The 19,488-nt window shown below is 34.0% G+C and overlaps 1 protein-coding gene across 2 annotated transcripts in view; it reads left to right on the top strand.

Annotated features, from left to right (window-relative positions):
- The first annotated feature begins 3,444 nt into the window (after positions 1-3,444).
- Positions 3,445-19,488, top strand: part of LOC145293981 (uncharacterized) — a 185,733-nt gene continuing 169,689 nt past the window's right edge. Inside the window, exon 1 of one of the 2 annotated variants that reach the window (XM_080140868.1) lies at positions 3,445-3,918. The gene's annotated coding sequence lies outside the window, so the exon portion shown is untranslated. Of the gene's footprint in view, positions 3,919-19,378 lie in introns of those variants that run through there. The other variant, XM_080140869.1, reaches the window with a different exon arrangement.

Below are 19,488 nucleotides of genomic sequence, written 5' to 3'. Positions count from 1 at the left end.
GATATATAAATACAGTGGGTATAGGATATATAAATACAGTGGGTATAGGATATATAAATACAGTGGGTATAGGATATATAAATACAGTGGGTATAGGATATATAAATACAGTGGGTATAGGATATAGAAATACAGTGGGTATAGGATATAGAAATACAGTGGGTATAGGATATAGAAATACAGTGGGTATAGGATATATAAATACAGTGGGTATAGGATATATAAATACAGTGGGTATAGGATATATAAATACAGTGGGTATAGGATATATAAATACAGTGGGTATAGGATATATAAATACAGTGGGTATAGGATATAGAAATACAGTGGGTATAGGATATAGAAATACAGTGGGTATAGGATATAGAAATACAGTGGGTATAGGATATATAAATACAGTGGGTATAGGATATATAAATACAGTGGGTATAGGATATATAAATACAGTGGGTATAGGATATATAAATACAGTGGGTATAGGATATATAAATACAGTGGGTATAGGATATAGAAATACAGTGGGTATAGGATATAGAAATACAGTGGGTATAGGATATATAAATACAGTGGGTATAGGATATATAAATACAGTGGGTATAGGATATATAAATACAGTGGGTATAGGATATATAAATACAGTGGGTATAGGATATATAAATACAGTGGGTATAGGATATATAAATACAGTGGGTATAGGATATATAAATACAGTGGGTATAGGATATATAAATACAGTGGGTATAGGATATATAAATACAGTGGGTATAGGATATATAAATACAGTGGGTATAGGATATATAAATACAGTGGGTATAGGATATATAAATACAGTGGGTATAGGATATATAAATACAGTGGGTATAGGATATATAAATACAGTGGGTATAGGATATATAAATACAGTGGGTATAGGATATATAAATACAGTGGGTATAGGATATATAAATACAGTGGGTATAGGATATATAAATACAGTGGGTATAGGATATAGAAATACAGTGGGTATAGGATATAGAAATACAGTGGGTATAGGATATATAAATACAGTGGGTATAGGATATAGAAATACAGTGGGTATAGGATATAGAAATACAGTGGGTATAGGATATATAAATACAGTGGGTATAGGATATATAAATACAGTGGGTATAGGATATATAAATACAGTGGGTATAGGATATAGAAATACAGTGGGTATAGGATATAGAAATACAGTGGGTATAGGATATAGAAATACAGTGGGTATAGGATATATAAATACAGTGGGTATAGGATATATAAATACAGTGGGTATAGGATATATAAATATAGTGGGTATAGGATATATAAATACAGTGGGTATAGGATATATAAATACAGTGGGTATAGGATATAGAAATACAGTGGGTATAGGATATATAAATACAGTGGGTATAGGATATAGAAATACAGTGGGTATAGGATATAGAAATACAGTGGGTATAGGATATAGAAATACAGTGGGTATAGGATATATAAATACAGTGGGTATAGGATATAGAAATACAGTGGGTATAGGATATATAAATACAGTGGGTATAGGATATAGAAATACAGTGGGTATAGGATATATAAATGAAATTTAAAAAAATAAAATAAAAGTAAGATATATAAAAAAAAAATAATAATAATAAAATAAATAAAATTAGAATATATAAATAAGTATAATTGATTAGGCGAGGTTAGGCAGATGTATGATAAATTATGTTCCTAAACAAGTGGTTGGTTTAATATTTAGGAGTCTATATGGGGTTGATCGGAGGGTTCATTGGGTAGAGGTTATAATGGCTCAGAAGTTATAAAAGTTCAGGTAAGCTTAGATAAAGAAAGCGAGAAATAGGGGTTTAGGAAAATGTGATGAGGTGATTACCTGGTTTAATACTCTTGTTCGGGGTGCTTGATGTATCAGAGTTACCGGGGTTAGAAATTTGTATAAGTATGCATATACACATATATACATATAAAGCGCAGATATATACTTACATATATACAGGTGAAAGTGAAAAAAAAAAAAAAAAATAATAATAATAATAATAATAATAATAATAATAATAATAAGAAGAAGAAGAAGAAGAAGAAGAAGAAGAAGAAGAAGAAAAAAGCAAAACGTAGTAAAAATGTAAATAACTATAGGGATTAATTATAATTCGCTAAGTAGTTTTATCGATATAAGTGGTTAAAAGTACATATGCATAAGAAATATAAATATAAAAAGGTAAAAGTTATTAATTAGGCTAGAGTATTCACAGGTAGGTAAGGCTATATTTCTAGTTATATGGTTTGTAGAATATTTAAGAGTTTAAATGTGGTTGGACTGATATAGGGGTCTTTTGTCAGTTTTTACTGAACACAAAAAAAATTACGATGAATAGCGTATCTTCTTCAGTGATGTTACCTCAAGCACGAAGCTGGGTACTCCACCAGAATAAATGAATTCTTGTGTTGGAATCCACAGTAAAGATATAGTATAACATATTTAAACGATCAACTGGAGAGAAGACATTATGTTCTAAACTTCTTTACCAACCTGGCCTTCGAGACAAGATCAAAGTGTACTATCTGTTCCGACAGATACTGCAAGCAAAGACCATATGTGGGGGTAACTCCACATATCAGACCTTGATCAATCTAAGGGCGACCCTTCATACCAACAGTTACTATCCAGCTCCCATTTCCCACCTCTCGGGAGCTGGTCCCCCTTTTCCCTCCTTCCTCCCTCTCTCTCCACATTAAAAAACGGCCTTGTGCCTAATTTGTTCAGTGGGGAAGCAAATAAATACATACTGCAAGCACATACCATATGTGGGGTTTCCCCCACATATAAGACCTTGGTCAATGTAGGTGCAACCCTTCATACCAATTGTCACTATCCAGATCCCCTACTCCCGGCCTTGTGCCTAATTTGCTCAGTGGGGGAGCAAATAAATACCTCAAAACTGTTCTTCAGATGCTGCAGTTCAATTTCTTGTTCTCTGTCAGTGGAGGAGAAATCCTTCACGACTGAGACAATTTTTTATTTTTGTTCCTTTTCTCCACGTTAAAAAACGACCCTGGTGTCTAACTCTGTCCCGTGGGGAGGCATCGTAAATAGGAACTTAGTGTTTGAGATGTAAAAGAGAACTTTAATAGAATCTCATATGGAGACCAAGTGTTAGCCCCAGGAAGGGGGCCCCATTGATTTAGCGTGCCATGAAATGTAAAATTGCGACGCGAAAACGAGTTGTGTATAGTTTTTTAAATGCGGTTTCGGCCTTAGTATTTATTTAACTCGTCTGGCGTAGCATGTCATATTATTCGAGATCGAACCAATATTAAGTTCCAAATATTAGTCTTAGAAATATAACCTCCTTCACTTCACTTCGCCACACACACACACACACACGTAGTCGCGAAGTAACAGATCTTGGATACGCACGGACACGTATTAATCCTGAGGCTTGCAGATAACATATCTCGTTTATGTGTGTGTGTGTGTGTGTGTGTGTGTGTGTGTGTGTGTGTGTGTGTGTGTTAGAAACGGTGTCACATTTTTACACGGTGGATTTTTTAGGATAAAATAGTACACACATTTCTTACAAAATAGATTAACTCTGGTGGCTTTGAGAAAGAAGCCCACGCAAGTGATCGTATACTACCTTTTCTTGACATGTTTTTCTTTTTTGTTTGCGTTTTCTTTCGTTTGCTGTGATTTAAAAACACGAACCACCCGACTAGCGTTTTAGATTGAAAGAGGAAAAAAGACGAAAAATTGGCAAAAAAAAAAAAACATTTTTTTTTTAAACATTTGTTACATTTAACAGAAATTACACAAATGATTTATCGTTTTTTCTTTTTTTTTCTTTTTTTTTTTTCCTAAATATATTTCTATTTTGATTCTTTTGGATAACGGAGCAATGAAAGGTAGGTTCAACCACAAATACTTTCTACCCCCCCCCCACTTATCCAATTGTTCTTTGTATAATCATTGAAAAACTAAAAACAACAAAACAAAAAGGAAAAATGCAGATATTTAACTATTTACAGTTTAGACTTAGATCAAAGTGTAGTTTTTATTTCATTTTTTCCCCTTAGATCTCACTTCCATTTAGAGATTGACCTGCTTGTTTTCGTCTGAAAAAAAAAGAAAGGAAAACAATGTGCAGTCTATTATTTAGAAATGATTGATTGGGTGGGCCTTATTAATTGAGTTTTTCTCTCACTCCCAAATGATAATAAATTATATATATATATATATATATATATATATATATATATATATATATATATATATATATATATAATGTGTGTGTGTGTGTATACGAGCAGGTCGCATGATATTGCCTGATCATAAGATACGCTTGAATATGATATTTTAATTTAGATTTCGTATTATTATTTTCGAAACAATATTCTGTTGATTATTATATTGTACCAAATATATAGTAGTTATTTAAAAAAAAAATTAAATATAACTTGGATACTATCACTTAGAATCGAAACCAAAACATGTAGATCATCAGCTTTATTCGTTACCAGCTGAGTGATACGTATATCATCGTTTTAAAAACAACGTTGTTAAAAGTATAAATGTATATTTGCGCATGCGTAGAAGTAGTCGCCTTACGCCTGCCAAGTTCAAATATTTTTTTCAATTTGTATCCCTTAGCAGCTATTTTACCGGCTAAAAACCAAATCCAATTTATTCCGCCGTTTTATATTCCCTATGTATCAAGTTTCAAGTCGGTAGACTAAAAATTGGCAGAGTAGTTTGGTAGAGATTGTTCCTTACATAGCCGGACAGACAAATGTCACAAAGGTCAAATTACAACCAAATTTTAGGATATTTTTAGTAGAATGGCACTATAGAGTAAATGTGGTATAATGGTCACTGAGATGATTCTGGTGAAGAGTATGTTAGTCATTTTATGCTTTTTACCACTTCAAGGATGACGAACAAACCTCATTTACCCACACTGTTGATTGCCTTGTACTTAATTTGTGCTAAATGTGAAATTAAATATTTTTTGCAACAGAAATAATATTCATAATTAAAAGCGTAGTATCTGTTTATATTTCTCTTCTCGGTCGGTGATAGAGATCCTTCTAAACTGAGTCAATTTTTTTTTTTTTTTTTTTTTCTAATCCAGAGTTGTTGCTGGGTTTTTTTTTTTTTTTAAGAGTTCGATTTCTCCTAACCTGATTCTACCTTCGTTTAGAGAAACTCAATTCAGGAAGAATTATTGTTCTCCCTACGTCTACCGTCCCGTCCACTTACCGGAATGGACCCAAGCTAGCTAAGGGGGGGGGGAGCGTCAGTGGTTCTATAATTATAAGTTTTATTTTCGAAAATACTTAAAGAAAAATATTTAGAGTCGCTATTAACGGTAACCAAATAGCTTTTGGATCTTTTCCGTTAAATGCCCGCCACTAACCTTAACTCTAACCATGGCCCTAAGCCCTAATCCTACATCATTCCAATGTCAACCTCAGCTAACCATAACGTAAGCGTAGCTGTAAAGGAGAGACAGTGCTTGAGAGGTTAGTTTCATAACGTAAAAGATATTTTATACAAGCTCTCCTCCAAAGGAGGAGATAATGCCTTGAAAGATTATATAATAATGATCGAACGGATATTACGAGAAAAATATAACGTGGTGACCATTAAACGGAACTATCCTATATTTTTTAACGCGAGTCGAGGAAAAATTCTTCTTGACTGGCCCAATTTTTATTTTTGTCTGATCTAAAGTTCCTCTTTTAGAGGAGACTAATATCCTGTACATAAGTAAGCAACGGTCGCTGCTGAGTGCTGCAGCTGCACTGCTGCGCCGCTCTGCGTCTAATTTGGTCCTTGTGGGGAAGCCAGTAAATAGGGGAAGGGGGTCTACAATTTTTTAAACATTACTACATGTGTGCGTTAATGTGGCTTAAACGTAAATTCTATAAACTTCTATCCTTTTGAAATGTGTATTTTATAAAATATACACACACATGTGTGTGTGCGTATGTGTGTGTGTGTGTGTGTGTGCGTGCGTGTGTGTGTGTGTGTGTGTGTGTGTGTGTGTGTGTGTGTGTGTGTGTGTAAAGGAGACAAAACAAAAAACAAATTGAACACATTAATAAATCATAAAAATACGACTGTTTAATTTCTTTTTCCTTTTGTCATTTTACACATACATATTCTCTCTTTACACACACACACACAACCACACAACCACACAACCACATACATATATAGTAATCTTGTAGACTGGATACATTATTTGATTTTGTAAATGTTAACATTTAGAGGTGTATGTATTTATGTCTTTTTTTATAAATTTATTGTAATTTTTTATGAACCGATCATTTTCATTTGGTATATATATTTTCGACAACCCAGTAAGTAATATGAGCACAATATTATTTCATTCACTAGGAGTTATCACACAGGCTATCATCAGAGAGTGCTCACTTTCACTTTTCACCGGTTGTGTTCCCTGAGGTCTGGGTGACAATAAGTCTCCCCAGATTTCCAGTACTCTTCACCCCTTTCAAAAAGCCTTTGCAAATAAATTTGCGTCATCGCAATAGTCGTTTACCGTTGATTTCTCGCTGGCAATGACCATTGGTTATCACTGGAATTTGGGTGGCAATAAACCTCCTAAAAGTCCCATTCTCCTCCGCACCTATCCAGTGAAGGTCTGGTAAGTGCTTTCACTTCTCGGGCTTTCCACCCTCTTTGGCCTTTCGACTATTTAGTGTAGTGCCAACCGATGCCGGCGATACATTTTTTACTTCTGTTGTATTGGTTAGCGATTGTCATTTATGTAGATCAAGTTTAGTATACGAGGGTTTTCCTTAAGATTACAGCTTTACTGTCCGTTGCATAGTTTGAGTTTTCCTCTTGATTCCGATTTCTCCTAGTCTTGTTTCCAAGTTTTTTTTTTTGGGGGGGGGAGGGAACAATGCTCCTACAATTATTGGTATTATATTAATTTTCTTCATTTTAGTTCTTTGGCGATTTCCGCATATTTGTTTCGTTTTTCTGTCTATTTGCTCTTCACTCTGTGGACTGATGGGACGGCAAAATTTGACAAATTCTTTCTTTTTTGTTAAGTAGCTTTTCTCTGGCCCTATATACTATTCCTAAATTTATGTGCATATGTATATATGTAATGAAAAGTTTGACTCATGTCCAAGTAACCTACATCTAAAATTTAAAGTGTTTAGACCCAAAATTGGCGGAAGAGTTTGGTAGAGTGTTGTTATATAGTTATTATTAGTAGTATTATTAGACGATACCACTTGTGCGCGTATGTTACGTGAGTTCTTATTAGTAAAGATATGAGTCTTAGTGAGAGTTCTTGTCTTATTACATATGATGTTGTATCTTAGAGAGAGAGTATTATAAGTGATGCTTTTTCTTGTGAGAGAGATGTGTATGTAATGACATTTTATAACACAGACATATAATAACAATACAATTTACCTTTTTGTAGAAATCACAAACACAAAGATGAGCTTTATCACAAACACATGATGAATTTATTTTCTTACGACCGGTCGGGATTTCCTCATTAAGAACTCAAAGTTTCACATTTTAATTTCTGAAGTGACATCTCGCTTCAGACGTCCGCCTGTCTCTGTCTCCCCTGACTGTCTCTCTGACTGTCTCTCTGACTGTCTCTGACTCTCTCTACGACCAACTAACTCCCACCTCCTATATTGAGAAATCCATGCATCCCGGCCACGTGAGCAAAATTCACGTGTTTCAACATGCGCGACTTTGCACGTTTCCGACATTGATTTCCCAATAACCTATTTTTCTTGTGTTGTTTCCACAAAGGAATTTAACCTACATATCTAATTTATTTAACCATATTTTATTATCCACATTCTTTTAACAATTGAATAGTTTATTTATTATTTATTTCATCCGAATTAACAATTTACTGGACATTCCATTTAAACCTATTGTTCTTTAAAACTTATGTCCAGGGTTCGATTTCTGCTTTCTCTTATTTTCATTTTAACTAATCTCTCTATTTTTATACTTACATGAACAGGGGACAGCCCTTATCATGTAACAGTGCAAAGGTCAACTCTTTCAACTTTGACTGCTTGGCAGTCAAATTTTCGCCCAAAACTGATTAAAAAGAAAAGCTTGTTGCGTGTCTGAATACCCTTTATGTAAAATTACAAATTTTTAGACCAACAATTGGCTGAGTAATTTGGTAGAGACCGTAGAGGTCAATTTTTTTAAAAACTTTGATCTAACTTTGGAACCCTTAACATTTATTGTTTTGGACTTAAATAAAATGAAAAAGTTTGATCTATGTCCAAGACACTTACATCTAAAATTTCAAGCGTTTAGACCCAGAATTGGCAGAGGAGTTTAGACGAGTTTTCAAAGGTCAAATCGTTTTCCAAAATCTCAATACTCCTTATGTCAAATCTTGAGTCTGTAGACTGAAAATTGACAGAGTAGTTTGGTATGGAAATGTTCATACACAGACACGAATACAGACATACAATTTTACTTTTATAGATATTCTAGTAGTTCAGCCCGACTTTGCTCGGGCCCTATGTACTGTTCATAATTTGTTCTATCCGTGAATACCTTTTATGTAAAATTCTAAATGTTTAGACCAGAAATTGTCCGAGTAATTTTGTAGAAACTACAGAGCTAATTTTTTTTAATTTGACCCCAATTTTTACCTCTTAACATTTATTGTTTTAGCATAATCAAAATAAAAAGTTTGACCCATGTCCGAGTTGCCTAAATCTAAAATTTCAAGTGTTTAGACCCAAAATTAGAGGAGGAGTTTGGTAGAATCTGCAACGGTCAACTCTTTGAACTTTTATCATTTGGCAGCCAAATTCTCTCCCCTAAACGGATTAAAATGCTTGCCACATGTCTGAATACCTGTTATATACAATTTCAAAAATTTAGACTAAAAATTGTCTGAGTAGTTTGTTAGAGAATGTAAATGTAAATCTTTTAAGCTTTGACCCCTTTACAACTACGATTTTCGGCGAAAACCCGATTAAAAAGCTTGCCCTATCACTAAATACCCTTTGTGTAAAATTTCACATGTTTAGACCAGTAATTGGCTGAGTAATTTAATAGAGACGCAGAGGTCAATTTTTTTTAACTTTTACCCCAATTTTGACCCCTTAACATTCATTATTTTGGTATTAAATCAAAATAAAAAGTTTGACCTATGTCCAAGTAACCTGCATCTAAATTTTAAAGTGTTTAGACCCAAAATTGGCGGAGGAGTTTGGTAGAGTCTGCAACGCTCAACTCTTTCAATTTTGACCATTTGGTAGCCAAATTTTTGTCACTAAACTGATTAAAATGCATGTCTGAATACCCGTTATGTAAAATTTCAAATGTTTAGACCCAAAATTTGCTAAAATATAGTTCGCTATAAAAGGCAAAGGTTAAATCTTTTGAACTTTGACCCCTTGGTAGACAAATTTTCGGCCAAAAACCGCTTAAAAAGCTTGCCCTATGTCTGATTACACTTTATGTAAAATTTCAAATGGCTAAGAGGTCCATTTTTTTTTTTTCAACTTTGATCCTAATTTGGACCACTTAACATTTTTGGGGTGGTGCGCTCAAATCAAATTAAAAAGTTTGATCCACGTCCAAGATACCTATATCTAAAATTTCAAGTGTTCAGACCCAAAATTGGCGGAGGAGTTTGGTCGAGTTTTCAAAGGTCAAATCGTTGAACTTTGACCCCTTGACAGGCAAATTTCTGGCCGAAAACAAAGTAAAAAGATTTTCCCATAGCTCAATACAATTATGTCAAATCTTGAGCCTGTAGACTGAAAACTCACAGAGTATTATAGGTATATAGATTACTAGCAGTGCAGCCCGGCTTTGCTCGGGCCCTATTTACTGTTACTAACTTTATATATATATATATATATATATATATATATATATATATATATATATATATATATATATATATATATATATATACTAGAAAAAGTACCCGTCGTTGACTGGGTTCAAAAACAGCCTACAGAAAATGGACTCTGATTTATGAAAGTATGATAGGTTATGAAAAGGAAGAGTTGTAAAGAGATAGCTTCGAATTTGGGGGTATCAAAACCAAAGCAAAATATGATGAAAGTAAAAATAAAATAGATAAACCCCATAATTTATTATACCATACCTGTTCACACTGAAACACTTATCACAATATTTGGTGGATCTATATTAAAAAACCTTGTTAAACTTTATGACATATTTCCATTCTATGGAGGTCATGCGCGAACGAACACCCCATAATTTTATTATACCATATTTCTTCAAACAGAAACATAATTATCAAAATATACTTACGCAGATAGATATGCAAAGTCTTTATTAAAGTCTGTACCTATTTCGATTCTATGGAGGCCAGGCGCGAACGCAGACCCCACAATTTTATTATACCATCCCTATTTAAGTTAAAACATACTTATCAAAGTATTATTATGTACATCTATATCCAAAACACTTGTAAACGTTTTTTTTTAATTTTTAAATTTAAATTTTTTATTTCCATACTTACTTTGTGGACCAGGCGCGAACGCAGACCCCACAATTTTAATGAACCACCGTTTTGCCAGATCAAACATACCCATTCCTGTGTCTCGATACATCTTCTATCATTATATGCAATCAGTTTTTTTAAATAGTCAACCATATAGGAGCCTATTCGTGACCACACACACACACACACATTCAGCTTTATATATATATATATATATATATATATATATATATAATTATTTTTTTACTATAATAATTAAATACCTACAGACACTAGTGTCTCATCCTTTCGGGATTCTTCAGTGCAGGGTGTCACGATTAACACCAGCCGAACGATTCGAACCCCGCGACACGAGACATCTCTGGCTCGATTAGCGGAGACCGTATCCAATTCGGCTACCATTAACCGTGTGAAATAGCGTTGAATTTTAAACATTTTAATTTAAATGTTCATTACGTCAGTCAGACAGTGATCTAATCGTTATACGATGATCTATGCATAAGAGCTAAATTGACCGACTTTTAATTCAACTTCGGGATTCTTCAGTGCAGGGTGTCACGATTAACACCAGCCGAACGATTCGAACCCTGCGACACGAGACATCTCTGGCTCGATTCCAGGTAACCTACATCTAAAATTTTAAGTGTTTAGGCCCAAAATCAGCGTAGGAATTTGGTAGAGTTTTCAAAGCTCAAATTGTTGAACTTTGGCCACTTGACAGCCAACTTTGGGGCCGAAAATCGATTAAAAAGATTTCACTTTTATATGTATAATAGATAGATTAATTCACTATTAATCTCAACTCCAAAATTATTTGCTATTGATTTACTATTTTCTCAACTCCAAACATATTTACTATTTGCATTTCTGCCCGACTTCGCTCGGACCGTTGGTACTGTTCAAAACTTATTCTATGTATGAATACCCCTTTATATAAAATTTCAAAGTTTAGACCAAAAATTGTCTGAGTAATATTTTTTTTTTTTTTGAAACTTTGACTCAATTTTGACCCCTTAACATTTATTGTTTTGATCTCAAATAACATTTATTATTTCGGTTTCAAATCAAAATCAAATGTTTGACCCACGTCCAAGTTACCTACATCTAAAATTTCAAGTGTTTAGACCTAAAATTAGCGGAGGAGTTTGGTAGAATCTGCAAAGGTCAACTCTTTCAACGAAATTAGCTGAGTAATTTGGTAGAGACTGCAGAAGTCAATTTTTTTAAACTTTCACCCCAATTTAGACCAGTTAATAGTCATTGTTTTGGCTTCAAATAAAATTAAAAAGTTTGATCAAAGCCCAAGTAACCTACATCTAAAATTTCAAGTGTTTAGACCCAAAATTGGCAGAGGAATTCGGTCGAGTTTTTCAAAAGTGAAATCGTTGACAGCCAAATTTCTGGCCTAAAAACCAATTAAAAAGATTTTCCCAAAACTCAATGCCCCTTATGTCAAATCCTGAGTCTGTAAACTGAAAATTGACAGAGTAATTTGGTAGGGAAATGTACACACACACATACACACAGATATTTTCACTTTTATAGATATATAGATTATGGTGTCCGGTCTTCTGGCTTCGGTGAGTTTATCTTTTTGTAACTCAATATGCCCAAAAATTTTGTGATGTTAATTTTTTTATTATAGTCTTCGATTTGTGTCTGAAACATTTCGAGGTGTAGTTATCTTCAGAACTCATAGTGCACTGCCTTCTCCATGCGATCATGCTTATCGTTATATTCCTTTTGAGCTAATATGTGGTTTATCGTTTCGTCTTTTTGTCCACAGAATGTACATTTACTGTTTTTCTGGGCGTTATCTTCTGTTTTTATTCAATTTTCACTCCAAACAAGGCACAGTTCTGGGGAATAAACTATTGGAAAAAGGCTTTCATGCACCTAGGGATCTCTACTGTAAAGGGATAAGACTTAGTTACTTGTCGGGTTTGTCGGGGGTAGTCACGTCGAGAAGGTACAAGTGTTTGCAGTTCGTCAGAGCATTCACCATTAAAGTATTTGTAGAACAGGCAGAGGGATGCAACATCTCGTCGATGGGACAGAGGCTGAAGCCTAGATGACAGTTCAGGACCTAGCAGGTTGGCGACTCTCTTTTGAACCCTGTCCAGGAGTGAGAGACAAGCAGCAGATGCACCAGCCCAAATGTGACAACAGTACTCCATACATGGGCGAATGGTGGCCTTATAGAGGTACAGGATACTTTCAGGCGTAAGTAGTTTTCTAGCACGGTAGAGGGAGCCCACCTTCTTTACAGTAGCCTTAGCAATGCTCTCAATGTATCTATTCCAGTTCATATTCCCTGTAAACGTTAGGGCGAGGAGTTTAAAAGAAGTACTTTCAGGCAATGTGTTCTTGGGCATGGTAGAGAAGGTTTCTTGTAGTTATTGAAGGAAACAAGCGTAGTCTTAGCAGCATTGAATGCGACCATCCATTTTTATTCCCATTCCACTACAGATTGGAGGTCATTCTCTAGTGTTTCTGCCATTTTCTTAGATATGTGTTCATTTGTTTTCCCCTCGTGCCTGTAATAGAGAGTGGTGTCATCGGCAAATATACCCATCTCCGAAACAATTTTATCAGGGAGGTCATTTATGAATATCAGGAATAATAAAGGTCCAAGGATAGACCCCTGAGGTACTCCCGCATTTATATCATATTGTTTAGATGTACAACCGTCGAGGACAACTTGGATTTTTCTCTTACTTAAGAAGGATTTAATTACATTATGTATTCTTCCAGTGATACCATACAATCTAATTTTCCTTAAAAGACCATCGTGCCATACCCTGTCAAAAGCCTTAGATATATCAAGAGCTACCGCTCTACCCTCCCCTGTTTTGTCCAGTGAACGGTATATACGTTCAGAGACTACAGTTAAGATATCTGCTGTTGAACGGGCTTGCCTAAATCCATATTGTTTGTCGGTCAGGAGTTTAGCAGCTGTTAGGTGTTGGACTAGGGCTTGATTAACTAAGGACTCAAATATTTTGGCGAAAAGCGGGAAGAGGCTAATGGGGCGATAATTTAGTGGGTCAGTTCTTTCACCAGAATTCTTGAAGACTGGTACCACAGAAGCGGTTTCCCAGCAGTCGGGAAAGCAAGATTCGTTAAGGCATTTATTGTAAAGTTTGGAGAGAACTGAAGCAACCTCAGCAGAGCATTTTTTAATAGCACAGCCGGGATGAGATCTGGTCCACATGCTTTTGAGGTGTCTAGGTTTTTTATGATACCATGTACCTGAGAAGAGGTGATTTTCAAATCGTCTAGTGTGTCGTCTGTCCGCAAAGGAAAGTCGGGGAGGGAGTGGTGTACCGGGTCCGGTGTAGAGTTTGAAGCCAACCGACTGGCAAGCAGATTAGCCTTATCTATTTTAGCTTTAATATGATTCATTCTAATCGCGCTGTTTTGTGCAGCCGTCAGTAAAAATTCTGTTCTCTGTTCATGTGTCCTTTTCCTTAGCTATGTTCAAGTCTTTACGTGATTCTTTTCTTTTGTCATTCTCATGAATCGTCCATGCAGTGCTTTCTCTTGCCACTTTTCTTTTCTCGTCTTTTTGTTTCTGGTTTTATCATTTCCTGTATTGTTCTTCTTGACGATGTCTCTGGCTGCGGTGATCAGTCTTTCTATTTTCTGGCTCACGTACTTTTCCAAGTCTTTTTCATTTTGTGCTTTCTACACAGTCTTCTACATTATTAGTCCTCTTCCCTCTTCGTTCCTTTTCACATAGCGTCGTCAGTATTGTCTTTTGAGTGTAATGTGTATTGTCATTAGTTTTCTAGTCCTCTGATCAAGATGCCTAAGTTCCTCTTTCGCCCAGATTCTTCTTCTTCTTCTTCTTCTTATTATTATTATTATTATTATTATTATTATTATTATTATTATTATTATTATTCATTAGGAGTTTTCACGCGCGCCATTATTAAAGATTTTTCTTCGAGAACAACAGATGGTGTTCCCTGGAGTATGAGTAACAACACGTTCCCTCAGATTTCCAGTATTCTCCAACTCTATCGATAGCATTTGAAAATGAATTTGCGTTATCGCAACAGCTGTTTACCATTGATTTCTCGCCAGCTACGACCATTATTATTATTATTATTATTATTATTATTATTATTATTATTATTATTATCATTATACATGTAACTTTTTCTAATTTTTTATTTTAATTTTTCTTGTTATTATTATCATATAATACTTTTATTTTTTTAATCATTTCTAAATTTACACAGCAACTGTAAGACATTTTGGAGTAATTTTTAATGAATATTTTATACACGGGATTAATTATAACAATGTTTTCGGTAAGATTTAATAATTATTTACCAAGCTTAGTTTTAGCAGCCGACCAGCAGAGAAAACCGACATTACCCGGAATTGACCAAACTTAGGAAATTAATTTATATTAATGAAATTATATTAAAGGCTAAGTTTTTGTGCTTTAACTTATTTTGAAGTGTTTGAAACAAAAGTAATGCCAATATAAAGGAGTATGACGAAAAATTTTCACTTTCATTACAGCCATTTGTCCCTCGCTCAAAAATCGAAAATCAAACAAAATACCGGTAGACCATTACATTTTCGTACGATTGGTGGTATTTATTGAACTGGTTTCTACCAGTATTTTGTTTAATTTTCGATTTTTGAGTAATTATCGACAGTCCAAACGGCTATAACAAAACCGCAATTCTCTTCATTTGTAAAGACTCGGCGCTATTTTTGCTTAAAGATAAATAAACGCTTAAAAATAAGCTAAAACACACACAAAAAAAAACATGTCGGTGTTGGTAGAAGATTAGCTTATTTTGCCTTTGTTAACATTTATTTGTTGAATATTTATTTTTTCACCTCTTTTTGTTTTGTTGGTTATTCTAAAAATAGAAACCACAAACTGATGGATATTCAAGGAAAAATATTGATTCTGCGGGAGATCACTTATTAATGTACAAACTTTAAGAAATAGGTTGACTTAATTGTATCAATTAGAACGGAAGGATAAAAAAAATATGCGATGCGTAAATGACTGTGCGGAATTGGTAAATAGTTCACTTCCGGAATGTTTTCCGCGACTTCCGAAATTTGATATACACCATTTAATAATCGTCCACGAAATAGAGTACGTTTATTGAATAGACGTGCATTAATTAAATTTAATTCAGTAAACGTACAGTAATAAGCGCACTTTAAATCCACGTGCATTAATTACAATAAATTAAATAAACGCACATTAAATTGAATAAGCGTCCGAATTAATAACAATTAATAAATTAAATAAGCGCACATTAAATTAATAACAATTAATAAATTAAATAAGCGCACATTAAATTGAATAAGCGTCCGAATTAATAACAATCAATAAATTAAATAAGCGCACATTAAATTAATAACAATCAATAAATTAAATAAGCGCACATTAAATTGAATAAGCGCACATTAAATTAATAACAATTAATAAATTAAATAAGCGCACATTAAATTAATAACAATCAATAAATTAAATAAGCGCACATTAAATTAAATAAGCGCACATTAAATTAATAACAATTAATAAATTAAATAAGCGCACATTAAATTAATAACAATCAATAAATTAAATAAGCGCACATTAAATTAAATAAGCGCACATTAAATTAATAACAATTAATAAATTAAATAAGCGCACATTAAATTGAATAAGCGTCCGAATTAATAACAATAAATTAAATAAGCGCACATTAAACTGAATAAATATTCTTTAATAAATATTCTTTAAATTCTTTAAATTGAATAAATTAAATAAGCGCACATTAAATTGAATAAGCGTCCGAATTAATAACATTGAATTGAATAAGCGTCCGAATTAATAACAATAAATTAAATAAGCGCACATTAAATTGAAGTAGCGTCCGTTAAGTAATTCTTTCCGATATGATATTTTACAAAATTACAAGGTGGGACGATAAAATTTTCGCCCTAGAAAAGTCGACATGATTTCACTTCCGTTTGATGAAAACCGTTTTTTTTTTTTGTCATTTTTGTTTGTTTTTTTTTGTTTTTTTGCTAACCATCTACTAGTTGGCCAGTTGTGTATAAATCCCAAGAGGGAAACGAGCCTTTTATCATGTTTTAAAGTGACACAATGTTCAACGAGCGAAATCGGAGATTCGCTGCTGTAGAACTCATGCTCTTTACAGATCCAAATTATGACAACGGGACCATTGCTATCACCCTTAAAATGCAAATCCGGGCGGTTCAACGTTTGAGGGCACAGCTCAACGATGTTTCCGGCCACGATTACCACGATTATAGTCTTTGGTGTGGTTTCAAGTGAGAGTCACATCATGTCATCTCACATCTTTGAAGTCGGCCTGAAAGTCAACACCAAAATGTACCTGGATGTATTGAAGAGTGTGGTGATCCCCTGATGCAATCAGGTGGCCACATAAATGTATTATGTTGGTATAAGGAGTGTGGAGGTAAAGCCACATTGTATCTACCTGGATGTTTCACCATGAATCACATCCAAGTTGTAAGCTAACTCCAAGATAACGTCTGCAAATGACCGAGCCCTGTGCGAGGTGACGTCACAGCGAGGAAGATGGAAAGAAAAAGGATTATAAAAAAGAAAAAACGTGGCCGAGAAGGACAGAAATAGACTTGTTACACTTGTCCCGTGAGCGACAAAGAAAATGTGTCCTAAACATCGCCTGACAGAGACAGAGTACGATTTGTTAGACACGGCAGAGTCTAGTTAAGCAGTTGGAGTGCGATAACACTTTTGAACAAGAGACTAGGCGTTATTTTGGAAGTACCTGTAAATAAATGTCTGTTGTTTCGACTGAGAACATAGTTAGTCGAGTTCTTTGTTTGTCTTTGTTTCCTTGCGACTGTCTGCATACAACGTGTGGGTCCCGGGTGTTGACATGTTACGACTACGTTACGCACTCTTTTCTGCCTAGACAAGGTACAAAACCGATTTCGAAATATGGCGAGTGATGTTCTGTTTTTCTTACCTGATATCCACGTCTCACAGAAGAAACATTGCGAGCCTATTTCTGCTCTATCATTATTTTCATGGCAGCTTCACTCTATGGTCCTCCCTGTAAGTTATTCACAACAAACACTCGTCTAGCTACCACCATTATCAGCAATTTCCTTCACTCTCTATAGATGGCTAAAACTAAAAGGAAAATTCCATGAGCGAACCTTTTTTCCCAAAACAGCTCGTCTGCAGACCACAATACCATAGAGCTACTTGCCAGCTGACTATAACATGGCAATTTTAAAGTTCAACGTAAAGTTCATGTTAAGCCGTTCTGTTAAATAATAATTGTCCACCCGATTTCCACAATCACCGATAATCACGGTGTTATTTCACCTTGAACTCATTAATCCTTATCCTTGAATGGTCTCCGGGTCTTGATAATTTCATTAATAATATATATATATATATATATATATATATATATATATATATATATATATATATAACTACTTCATTTACTCACATAAATTTAATATACGAAAGTATAGATTTATGCGTAAACTTTAAGTATTTACTTCAAAAGTGCTCAATACGTAGGTAGAGCTAGTTAGTAATTTATAAAATATACATGGCGACTAAGTTACACTGAATATTCTGCGTTTCATCCACTGCAGGATTCGTCAGGCTGACGAATCCTGCAGTGGATGAAACGCAGAATATTCAGTGTAGCTTAGTCGCCATATATATTTTATAAATTTATATATATATATATATATATATATATATATATATATATATATATATATATATATATTCGTTGAACCGAACTCTAAGGTAATCAAATTTTGTCGTATCCGTCCATCGTTTTAACCCCTTTTTCAGCATCCAACGTATAATCTCATTAACAATTAGCCTCAAGTAGCTTTCGGCCTTCGTAAATGGTGGCCCGTTAGTATAAACATGCGTTTAACTCGTCCAGTTACTGCATTTTATTAAAAGCAGAACATGGGTTATCTTACAGTAAACATTGTTAACGCCTTAAAAACATAGAAGAAACGAGGATATGACACAAGAAAGTTTCCAATAAATCTAAGCAATGAAAGGTTTTATTTGCAATTTTCTATATATATTTATGAAATCGATTCTCTTTTTGTCCATTTTCAGTCCCAGATCAAAAGTGCACTCGTTCAACATGACAGAATTCGCATAAAATTTCAACCGCCTTTGTTGGACATTTCTTTACCTTTCCGTTGGAATTTTATTTGACATATTCTTCAATCATAACCAGAACAATAAAGTGAAGATAACAATGCGTAGATAGGTGAGTACGTTGGAAGTTTGAATGAGTCAAAGATAAGTCCGCTAAGTATAGACGCGGCATGGCGTGTTCGATCCCTGGTCTAGTTGTTTCATGTTCACTAATTGTTAAATACAATTTCGGAACTGAAAGATTGTGAAGATACTAAAATAGAATCTAAGAACTTACATATATGGATAATTATATTTTAAAAACAATACATATGCCGCTCCCCATTTGGGGGTACCAAATTGGCCAAAGGGAAAATTATTTCCAACTCGCATTTAGGTAAAAATGCACTTCTGTATAAATAATTAAATTCGTTTAAAAAAAATTGCAATATATATATATATATATATATATATATATATATATATATATATATATATATATATATATATATATATATAGAGAGAGAGAGAGAGAGAGAGAGAGAGAGAGAGAGAGAGAGAAATATTACGTAGTCACTACACTAAACATGCTAATGCTTCGGAGCAATTGGTTAATTAAAAACCAAAAGTTCCTCGTATGTCGACAAAAATAAAGTTTATCTGCTATTCAAAGCATATGGTTCTTTAAATGAAAGAGTTGAAAAATATTTTTTTATTTATAAACATAAAATATCAAATCGCAAACTTGAAGTGGGAAGGGTGATATTAAGTGAAATTTTAGAGTCA

This window comes from Euprymna scolopes, chromosome 15 (assembly GCF_053919585.1).
Source record: "Euprymna scolopes isolate OS-2025 chromosome 15, ASM5391958v1, whole genome shotgun sequence".
NCBI classification, from domain to species: Eukaryota; Metazoa; Mollusca; class Cephalopoda; order Sepiida; family Sepiolidae; genus Euprymna; species Euprymna scolopes.
The sequence above is the reverse complement of the archived record's forward strand: the minus strand, read 5'-3'. Positions and strand labels throughout refer to the sequence as shown.